General features: G+C 38.6%; 1 long non-coding RNA gene across 3 annotated transcripts in view; it reads left to right on the top strand.

Annotated features, from left to right (window-relative positions):
- LOC120569506 overlaps positions 1-11,155 on the top strand; it is an 85,204-nt gene extending 74,049 nt beyond the window's left edge. For all 3 annotated transcript variants that reach the window (XR_005640878.1, XR_005640876.1, XR_005640877.1), the window contains one exon: positions 10,772-11,155. This is a non-coding gene — a long non-coding RNA (uncharacterized LOC120569506). The remainder of the gene's footprint in view (positions 1-10,771) is intronic.
- The last annotated feature ends 976 nt before the right edge of the window (positions 11,156-12,131 follow it).

Here is a 12,131-nt window from a genome sequence, read left to right as displayed (position 1 = left end):
AATTTGTTTTGATATAGTGTCAACCTTATATTGTGGTGCTGTTTTACCATTTAGTGTGGTGTTTCTGAAGGTTTCAACCAAAAGGCTGCTAATGCACTGATTACCATTTACAATCAGAGGAGGAAGGGACCAACCATTTTGATTGTTGTGGCAGTCTACATTTCAGAAAGGTTAAAGGGCCTTGTCCTATAGGAATACACCAGAGATTGGTTGGTTAATGAAACCATCCATGCATTCCTGTTAGGGCTGGGTATTGTTTAAAAAATTACAATACCAGTACCAATACAGTACCCTTCAAGTGATACCGATACCAATAGAGTACTTTTAGAGAGTCCTTCATTTTCTACCTTTTTTTTTCTGCTTCATTCGATACCCATCATTTGAATGGAAGCATGCAGTTGCATAAAATGCCACCACCCCTCCAATACCAGCTGCTGCCAATCCCACGTCGTATTAAATTGAAGAAACGCTTGTGGTGATTGGATGCAAGCAAATCCATGCAGGTTTTGTTTAATGGAACTTTCGATACTACTTGGTACAGGAGTATACAAAGTAATGGAAACACTAAATAGCACATACATTTCCTAATAAATCTGATCTCGTGAAGTGGCGTATGTATGACACGGCAATTCGTATGCCATTATTGGCGTGTTATCAAGACGCATACTCGCTTTTTAGCGTGTTTATCAACACCGTTTGGCCTCCATTGACTTACATTATCTTGCGATTGCGTGTGAATTTACGCCATAGCGAGTAGTATGAAAGGGCGAAAATCCACGTTATCGTGTCCCGTGTGTCACGTTTCCTTTGTGTCCCGCGTTTCCTAAACCCAACCCCATTCTTCTTTTCCTAAACCCAAACCCATTCTTCTTTTCCTAAACCCAAACCCATTCTTCTTTTCCTAAACCCAAACCCATTCTTCTTTTCCTAAACCCAACCCGTTCGCTGTGATGCTAATTCCTCGAGCGGTCTTTCTGCTCCATCTCTGTGTTGCTCTTACACTGTTGCCCCTGGCAACCGATAGCATAGGATCCCAAAATGGTGGGTGGGCTCAGACACCAAATCGTCACGTGACAGCAAGCTACCATGACGTATGTTCTCATTGTCAATAGGGCGTAGACATACACGTGGATAGCTCAAAATGCGTACAGATCACACGCACAAAAGTGTCATGTATGTTTATACAAACAGCTGCCCTTGTAATGTTGTAATATACTGGTTCTGAAATCACTCTTCAATCTCTTTATAGTTATTGTCTTTATCTCATGTGGAGATGAGTGAACAGCACTGACACCTCAGGGTGCACCTAGTCCTGCAAAATATCCTCATATTCTCTCTCTATTATAAAACCACACAGAACTAATTATCAGTGCTAATGACTCCTCCAAAAAAAAAAAAATATATATATATATATTTCTGGTTTTGAGCTTTTAAAGCAGGTCATTTTCAAATTGCATTCATATTTTTTAACACAAATAGCTTCAGAATAGCAGCCCTGTCAGATATGCAGCTTTGTTATACTCACAACACATACATATTGTTGCAATTAAGTCACATAGGTCTGTAAATCTTTTATTTTTTAGTTTTAGTTTAGTCTTTAGTTAATCACTACTGTTCTAATCTACGTTATGGACATTTTCAATTATTTTGTCTACCTTCTGACACAAGGTTAACCTTTGACTTTTTCTCAATGGCAATTTAACTTAATACACCATTTAGCCCTAGAGCAAATCTTACCCCGTAGCACCAAATTATATAAATCAACACTAGGCTAAATCTAGGACTGTGACTATGAAAACCAATTGGAGTTACTGCAGCACTAATCTTAATCCGTACCTGTGAACGCAGACGTACACCAGTGGCCCACTTATAGCTTAAATGACTAGTTTAGTTAACCTTCCTGTTTAAGTCTAACATATTGTTATGACAGCAATAGTGCACTGCATAATTTCCACAGCATTAGCATCAGTCATCAGCCCGCCTGCTATAAATACACCTGACAGCAGAACTGTTTCGGAAGTGTTCTTCGCAGGATAGTGCACAGGACTCCAGAGGTGAGGTACTTTGATAGTACAGCTCATGAAATATTTGCTGACTTCTATCACCTATGGGACTACTGTTCTGATGGAGCCAATGATATGTGCCCCTATTAGTCTCTAAGGAGGTTTCCTAGCCCACTTTCACCCGATCCGTGCCAATTAAGTAGCAGAATTATGTATATTAGTTGGAGTCACTTGCACTTCCTCGCGAAGGAATGCATATAGGAAAGGATGACAGAGGGATAGCGTTGAATAATTAGAGTGAATTTTCAGAGCCCTGGAAACTCAATCATATTCTGCCATATGCTAACTATTTTTAACCTATTCTTTGCTCCTCTTCTCCCCTCTCTTTTCCTCCTTCCTTCATAAATTTCACTGCAGAAATGAAGAACAAACTATGTCTGCACTGCTGTTACTTTACCTAAAGTAATTGTTCAAATTCCATGTGACGACTAAGGCTGATGAAAACACCCACTTTGATAACAGCCTTTTTGAAATTTTAAAAGCGCACTTCCTTAAAAATAATCTTGTTTTTAAAATGTGTGTGTATGACAACAACTTTCATTCTCATGTCTAATTATCATTTTCCTTCAGTAATAAGCAAGTAAATGGATCCCAAAAGCTACGCATGAAAAACCATTAATTGAGCTTTCTGTAAACTCATTATGTCATGCTTGGTTTGTCATCCATACAATGCTCACAGGCAATGGCTCTTTAGTCTTTTTTATGGAGCCGGGTGGTTTGTGGAAATATGGAGTGTCACAAGCAGACCTCTAATCCTCACAGACACTTCCCACAGTCATCAGTATTCTAATGACTCACCACGGCCGTCCCAGGGTGTTTATTTTTAGAGATAGAGAGATTGATGAGATGCTCATATCATCCTTAACCACCAACTAATTAACTAATTAGGACATTCAAATGAAGACTTGCTTTGGATAATGCAGCATGGCTCTGGCATGGGCAAACAGCTCTTGATTCTAACTGCTTGACTCAGCTTCAGCCGGGGGGGGGGAGGGGGTGGGGGGGGGCTTCAGCATCATGGTCTCTTGCTCATGGTTCATGTTCACCTCGTTGGTGCCAAATAGTTTTGTTACATTATTGATGAGGGCAGTTATTGATCAAGTGATGCTGCATTGGATGACCGCAGCAGCTCCTGCAACACTGATGGTATCAACTCTTATATTCATGTATTCGTATACTAATCGGAGCCTGTGTGCCTCCGTACAGCTTCTCACACAGGTGTACATGAAGAAGCCTCATGTAGATGAATGATTTGTCATCGCACTCCAACCACACCTATCCATCCCCGTCATTGTCTGAAAATGCACTCTTATTATTCAAGAGCGCCAATGATTTTCAATCACGCTCGACTTAGGCTGACTTTGAACTTTGAACTCACCTGCTTTGGAGGTGAAAGGCCTTGAAGATTTCGCTGTCTGTATTTTATATACAGTGTATATATACTGTATATTGTTTTTTTACCAGTGACTCATTCACCCTGTCACCTTGTTCTCACCATGTTTACATTGTCTCTTGGTCACACCTGTATCATTATCCATGTATTTGTGCTGATTGTTAGCCCACCAGGAGTGCTGTGTCAGCATGGAGATGTGGATGATAGCTTATTGAAGTTGTAGCTCCTTAAAAAGGCTAATGTGTAGACCAGCCCATAGTCTCCTGATTATGATTGAAATGATGCACCTCATTCTCAGCTTGTTTTGTAAAAAAATGCTTTTGACACTTACATTCGAGGGTTTAATCCCACATGGCTTTACTTTAAAGGTTAATAATCCTTTTAATTAAAGGATAAGCCTGGTATTGAACACAAAATGTAATCACCAACGGATTACCAGCGGGATGAATATAGCCATAGCAATTAGTTCAACAATTAAGGTTTTAGTGCTGGACAGAGATGAGAGAGCTCTGGCGATGTGTCATAAAATTCATAGAGTTGTTAGGACGCTGTGAATATGTTGGTTGCAGCTTTACAGCAGTGCGCCTGCATGCGCACTTGGGGTGGTGGTGAAACATGGCATCCCAGTGGATGGAGCCGCAACAGCTGTTCTTGCCTGAGCCTGGTGTTTCGCACAATATGATCGCTCCATCAGCAAGCCCACTCCCCAAACAGCCGCATCTGCATTCATCAAACACACTTATCAATAAACAGAGCCGCGCAACACATAAATGATCTCTGAGAGGGAACAAAACAGCAAGCCTGGAAAAGAATGTCAGCCGTACACTTTAATCACTGATGTTGTTAATCAATAAACCAGCTTCATATATTTTAATTAAAGTTTTATTCGCAGCAAATGTTTACTGAATCTGTCTGCATGACTTTTGTCTTTTTCATTAATGGGACCAGTTGGGGCTGGGGAATGGAGGTGGCAGCTGCTGATGACCAGTCACGATGGGGCACTTGTGTTTGTAATTGCATTTTGTCACCTACAGAGGGTGTTAAGAATCCTTGTTAAAGGCTGGGGGAAATCTCACAGTAACAATTATTGTCGAGCAAATTACCAGGTAGGCAATATCTAAACTGTCAGGAAAGGTTAGGAGAAATGAGAGGAAGAAGATGGACTATTCAGATATTCATCATGGCCATAGTTGCCACTTCCAAATTGAAAATTGGAGGGAATGCATCCTTCATTTCCTCAAAATTTGAACAAGTTAGTTCTGATTATTGCTGTGATTGACAGAAAGGCCTCGATAAATAAATAGAATGGTAATTTGTGTCTGTGCTTGTGTCTTAGATCCATTCTCACATATCTTTTCTTAGGGTTTTGGCGTGAACAGTAAATGACGAATGAGATGTGGCCACAGGTGCATCAGGATGAGACTGCCCACATGAACATGTATGTGAACAGGCTCATGATAGATGCACATGAACATGTATTAATAGATCTAATCTGGCCTTGGATGGTTTTGGGTGGGTTTTTTCATTGGCGCTGGCTGCAGTGGTACCATTGCACAGGGTTGCCACATGAGAGTTTCACTCTACCATCTGTCTCTTTTAACGCTGTATATTAGATTTATACCAAGCACTTGGAAATGTAGCTTCCTCGTTTTAATGGGAATGTGAGGCAACCGTAAAATAAATATTCTCTCTTTTTTTTCTGGCAACCGGAATGTTGCTGGAGCCAAAAGCAGCCTCCGTGTTCATTTGCAACAACATTGTCCTTTGAATTCCATTTTATGGCGAGCTATAAATTGAATTATTGAAAAGCTATTGTTTGTTGCATGAAATCAGTGAAGCAGTAAAGGGGTTAAAGTCAAAGAGTCATAAAAACAATAAGCAAGAGTGTGAAAAAAATCTACTCCAATCAGGATTGGGTCAATATTTAGCCCCTCTCCATATCACAGGATTTAATAGGACATGCTCCATGTGTATTTATGGATTGCAGACATCTGCTGAAAATGGGAAAAGGTTTAAGTGTTATTGATTCTGGATTTTAAAAGTTTTACTCAGTAACACATAGGTAACTAAGTTTATTGGGGAAAGATTTTGGGACATGATCTAGTTCAGTAGAAAAAGTAGGCCTTAGTCACTCTGAGAAAAACTTCTGCTGGTCCTGTGGGTACAGTGGGCAGGCTGAGTTTTACCTGCTGTGTGACAGCTTGAAGTAATTAAATCCTTTTCTCATTCATTCTAAATCTTTTAAGCAGAAATGCCAATAATTCATAGGTTTTCAAACATGATTATGTACAGGTCTTCTTCTATGATATTGAACTGAATATGTTGGGGTTTTGACATTTTATGGACCAAATGATCGATTGATGATTAAGAATCAGTGCTGGAGAAAGTAATCCTTTACTTAAAAGTTGAAATACCATAGTCTAAAAATATTCCATCACAAGTAAAAGTCCTGAATTAAAAATGTTACCTAAGAAAAAGTACTATTATCAGCTAAATGTACTTAAGGTATAAAAAGTAAAGTACTCATTCTGCAGAATGGCTCCTTTCCCGGTTTTAATTAAAGTTAAAGTATATTATATTATATCTACTTTTATCACTACATGCAAGAGCATTTTAATGTTGTAGTTCATCAATGTGGACTGGAGCCAATTTTAGATACTGTGTGTACTACTGGGTGGATTAGTAGTATAAAACTGCATCATATCATGTAAGCATATGTGTTTTTAAATGCAAAAAGTAACTACAAGTGTCAAATAAATGTAGTGGAGTAAAAAGTACAATATTTCCCTCTGAAATGTAGTATTAAGTATAAGGTAGCATAAAATAGAAATAGTAAAGTACAAGTCTGTACTTAAACTCAAACTGTACTTAAGTACAGTACTTGAGTAAATGTACTTAGTTACATTCCACCACTGGCCTTTACAGAGAAAATAGAGCCGCCCTAGTACAATATATTCTTACATTAAGCTGCTAAGATATATCTTACATAAGCCCCCCCTGTGTCTGTGCTTATCACAGTGTCTCTGTTTAGTCATTTGCAAGCTGTGACCATTGTTGATTCAAGGCAAGACCTGATATTATTGCCATGTAGGCTTGTGTTTTTATTGTTGTTATTTTCAAGAATGGGCCCATTTTGTCATTTAATTGAGGCTCATGGGCTTGGCTGTGAAACGGCACACGGGGGAATAAGACGTCAAGTGGCTGAATTTCCACAGCCATTAACTGTTCCACACTCAATTAGAATGCATAGGATCCTGACATTTCATAACTTATGGGTCTCCAGGCTGATATAACCCCCCACTATAAAAGAAGACACATTCTGAAGACACAGAGCCAGATACTTATCCTCTTTGAGATTTAAGCGATTGTGAATGTTTGCAGTGCAAAATCAAGGCTGGTTAAAAGGCATGCATGATGTGATAAAAATCTTCCAGGGGGCTCAGTGTTATTGCTGCTGTTTCTGTGTTATTGTGGCGTAAACATATCGTGCTGTGTTGCACAGTGGATGCCACACAGATGACTCTTTAGAAGCTACGCCTTCTCTTACTATCAATTAAATTCAGCTTCATGGCAGCATTCTCATATTTAGATGTCAAATAAATCATGTCGCATACTAGAAATAACAAGAATGCAGGACACATGGATGACACTGTTGTGATGTAGCATAAATATAAAATATGAACATCAGCATATTAAGCCACCTAATAAAAACTAGGATTTGTTGTGCTGCAATGAGTCATCTTAGAAAGGTGATCCTGACAATCCGAATTACGATGGTAGAAATGTACTTTGATTGCTGTTTAATTTTCTTTGGTGATCTCTCACCACCACTATAACTCAGTTTGAAAACAGACAGGTCCTATTTGCCAGGTAATTAATAACAGGCCGCTGAGGCAAGATTTAGCTATTATTTCTAATATGTTGTGTGATTGTAAAAAGCACCTTTTCCAACAGTAAGATTGCATTCATTTATATCTTGTTATTTTGTAAATGCTTTTCCAGAGCTTTAATTTATACAAAGTGAAGGCACATTTTCAGCACAACCATCAGTAATCTAATTTAAAAAAAGAATCTGCTGCTATCTGATGGGTTACCAATTAATTCAAATTGATTGCCTGTATAATTTGGTATATTACAAAGCGCAATATTAAGATTTCATCATACTGGGCATTGGCTGTTTGCTCCTTTGAGTTTTTACAACTTATTTCCAACCTATTTCATTTCAACACTTTAAAAAAAGAACCCCAAAGCCAGTCTGATCCTTAATCACTTAAATCATGAATACCAGCATGTACTGTAGAGGTTATTTTAAGAGCGTCCCTTCTAATCATAAAGTACCTAACATTGATTAGGAGCAAAGCAAAGAAATTGAAGTCAGAGGTTGGTCAATAGATCACACTTTCTTTGGGTTCTCCGTTGGTGGCAAACCAATAAACTCAAAATAGGTGAGGCCCTCTGCCATGGGCAACAAAGCGCCATCAGCCGTGCCTCCAAGGTGGAGCCTCCTATAGGTCACTGCTGCTGTGACTCTCGACAATATGACAGATTAACGACAACAGGTTGAGCCCTGCACTTTCGGCCGCCCACAATCTCAATTATGTCTGTCTTAATGTACACTGAACAGCCACAATCGCAGGGCCATGGACAGGGTAAACACACTTGCAGGAAGCAGACTAGTGACAGGATAATAAAGTGCCATGATTGATTCAACTCGCTGTGTGCCAGATCGGTTTATTGTGTGGGAGGAGTGGTACCAGATTGTGTAGATTTCTGTGGTGAGCTGTATGTTGTCTTGGTATAGACTGGAGCTGAGGCAGGCTGAGTGATTATATGTAAATGTTAGGGTTTCCTATTCCTGTTGTTCCCTTATTGTTCCCTTCACTAGATCTATAGGTCTGCATACTCATTTTGTATTTTAAAACATATTTTGACAGTGGAGGAGGAAGTATCCAGATCATTTTAGTTAAGTAAAAGTAAAGCACGCTGTAAGAATACTCAATACTCCAAGTAAAAGTACAATTAGCTAAATATACTTAAAGTGTCAAAATTAAAAGCAATGCAGAAAATTGCCCACTGTGATAGTATTAAATATAGTCTATATAGTAAATCAATAAAAAATAGATTTGGTAGTTCAACCTGTTCATCATCGTGTTTTGTTAGTAAAACCTTAATCAGCAAAGTAACTAGTTACTGTAGCTGTCAAATGAATGTACGGAAGTCTAAAGTACAATATTTTAAGGCATTTATTAACTAATCTTACGAGTATTTTCTTGATTAATCGATTTTTTTGTTTGTTCTAAAAAATTGAAAAATGCCCATCACAATTTCCCAAAACCTAAGCTAAACCATATCTGACCAAAAGTCCTAACCCCAAACAAAATGAGTCTATTATCATAAATGACATACAAAAGCATCAAATAATCACATTTTTGAAGTTGGATCCAGTAAAACTTTGACATTTTTGGTAGAAAATTGATTGAAACAATTAATGGATTATCAAAATAGTTGCTGATTAATTTTCTTTTGACCGACTGATTGATAACTGGTCTCAGCTCTACAATATTTCCCTCTGAGATTTAGTGGAGTAGAAGTAGCATAAACTTTTATTTCTGCAATAGGTTTTTATGATGTCAAAATTCATTGTGTTTTATAAAAGGTTAAAAGAAAACCTGTTACCTGGCTGATGTGTGGTAAGCAGCGACTGTTTGTCTGTGCTTGAACATTGGAAAAGGAGTTAATGCATATTAATGGGGCCCGTAAAAGCAACAGGCCCCATTCCGGATCTTGCTGAGTTGGGGATCTGTGAGTGACATTGTGCAGCTCCAGGACCTCCACCAGGCTGCCTTTATTAGCCCTCTGAACTGGGATGTAGGTCAGGCCATTAAAAGCAGGAAGGGCTTTTCCTCTAAAAATTGCTGTGACAGCCTCATATTTGACACCCCAATCTGTGAGCAGTGCTTAGGAAACAAAATTTGAAGCAAAAAAAAAAAATATCCAGATGGTCCTCAAAAGCTTTTTAAAGCGATTAAATGAGCACAATAAAATGCAGCCATATGCATCCCATAAAAATCAACAGCGTTCCATAAGAGTGCAAAGTAACCATGCCTTGAAAATAATTTTATGTGTAACAAGTTTCATATCCAAGTGTTGGTAATGGAATTTTGTTAATGATTGAAACAAAGCCTGCATTTTTTTTTTTTTTTGCTTTTATGGTGATTTTCACATTAGTTAAAGAGTGATTGAAAATAAGCTTAGGGGTTGAATATTGTGAACCCATCATTATTTTAGAGTATAGATTTGTTTTGTTTAACAAAAGAACAAAGCTTTGGCTGCCTCCAAAATAAAGAAATCTATTTCAATCAAAAGCTCACACGTTATATTTCGGAGCTACGACTGAAATAAACCAAACTAGACAGAACGCACTAAATCACCATCTAAAACAGTAAGTAGGAGGGCAATAATATTTCAATAGGGGGCAGCACACTTCCATTACAGATTGGCCTTTAAATCATATTTAATTGCTCTTTCGTGTAGTAGTCTGTAACTGCAGTTTGACTGGAGCTTGAAACACACCGTTCTTCTAATCTACTATACTGTGTGCGCCATATACTGTCTGTCTATCAAATCCACACTCCATATGCCGTCCTTAACAACCTTCTGTCTGCTGAAACTAACGTGCACATCTTTGTAAGGTGTTATAATAAAAACAGACAACAGCACATCCTAGTAATGGATCACAGTATGAGGTCAAGCAGATTCCTCTAAAGTGGTCGGCTCGTTTTCTTTTCCTGTCATCAGCTTTGGGTGGCTTTTACTAAAGTGTCATAAGCCATTTCATTATAAATCTCGGTGACCTTGAAGTCACTAGAAAAAGCACAGATCCGTAAACCAATCATCGCACGACTGCCCCTGTCAGCCACACTCCTGTTCACACAGTCCCTGCCTGAATTTCCTGATGTTAAACAGAGGAAGGAAAGAGAAATAAAGCTCGTTTCACGCTAGTGTTTGTAAGAATATGTCAGTTTTACACTTTATTTAAAACCCAGCCAATAATAGTAATATAGTACTGGTGTTAAGGAATTATTTAATAAAATCACTGTTCACTTGAACATCCCTAAGCATAGGGCATCCAGTGGATATAGAGGTGTTACAGACTTAGCTAAAAAGTCAGGATAAAGACTAATGATACTGCAAGCCTCAGCATTTCTTAGACCACTGCCAACTGCGCTGCTCACCAGCTGCACAAAGATCAGTGTTATTATGGATTTGTTGAAAAATCAATTTTGTGAATGCTAATGTCCTTTATATCTTTCAGAGATAAAGAATGCTCGGTGCATTTCTGTGGGATGATTTCCAGAGGTATCAGAGATCTGCCTGCCTACTCCTACTGCGGATTATTGGACTTGAAGGCTGTCTATACTCTCAACGAAACAGGCTCTCAGGTTCTCTGTATGACCCACACAGATGTAACCCCCCCCCCCATCCCCCCTGTAAATTATGCCTATGTAAGGACCCCAGGTATCTGTACTCCTACAATGTCTTTCAAGGAGAGGATGGTTATGTGTTGGTTATGTGTTCACCATTCACAAAGCACAATGTAACTGGAACCACTGGAGATACAGAAAACATTGTTTATTACAAATTAAAACATTCGCTATATTTCTGAAATTAGTGTAATCAGTGTGTATCATAGATGTGTGTGTGGTGACTCATCTTATTGCATATATGTAATTTGTTAACATGTCTCTCATGCAAAAAAGAGACTTAACTAAGTAACTAACTTAATAAATGGAAACACTTTATAATAATGGTACATGAATTATCATGCATTAATGCATGACTTCATGCATGAAAATGCATGAATTCATTCATGTAATACTTCATGAACTATAATGTACAAGGATTAATAGTATGTCATGCATGACTTAATGCAGGAACAATACATCAATTAATGTATTTCAATCATCATCATTTCTGATTTATTAATGATGTTCACGTCGTCTTCAAAAAACTGACCAGACACAGCGGTGTACATATATTCTGATAAATTGTAGTGTTGTAATCATTGTTAACTAAACATTACTTCTTCATTACTTCATCATGTTACCATTAATTAATCATCTTATTTGTCAATGTTAAAGATGGAGGAGGTCAGCACTTTATTTGAAGGGCCACAAACATGAAGAAGTAATGAAGAAGTAATGTTAAAGGGGAACTATGCAGTTTGTTTATCTTAATTTACCTTAACTGAACAGCTTCGGAGTCAGTGGAATGGTTATATGACTTTTTTCGGGTTGAATGTTGGTCGTCTCACTTCCCCCTAGCGCCTGTGAGCGCAAAAAACACCCTTGCAACTTTCGGCCGGCGAGTCGCCGGCCTCGGCGTCAGGAAGTATCGCGTGATATCAGGTCTCGCGATGTAACGAATTGCTTCACGGCACTACACACATACGCCAGTTCAGGAACCGGCTAACAAGGTAGCGATGGAGTTTTTCACACTATCGTCATGGCTGATCCGGCAAAAAAGAAGCAGAAAGCTAGGAAAGCATTGTAGGAGGAACAGAGAAAGAGGAAACGGCAGCCTAACCGAGTGAGGAGTCAGACACAAGTAAACATAGGAGCTGACAAATATCTATTCCGAAGGTGTAGGGGGAGCTCTATAGAGAAACCTGCGAG

Source organism: Perca fluviatilis, chromosome 12 (genome assembly GCF_010015445.1).
Source record: "Perca fluviatilis chromosome 12, GENO_Pfluv_1.0, whole genome shotgun sequence".
NCBI classification, from domain to species: Eukaryota; Metazoa; Chordata; class Actinopteri; order Perciformes; family Percidae; genus Perca; species Perca fluviatilis.
The sequence above is the reverse complement of the archived record's forward strand: the minus strand, read 5'-3'. Positions and strand labels throughout refer to the sequence as shown.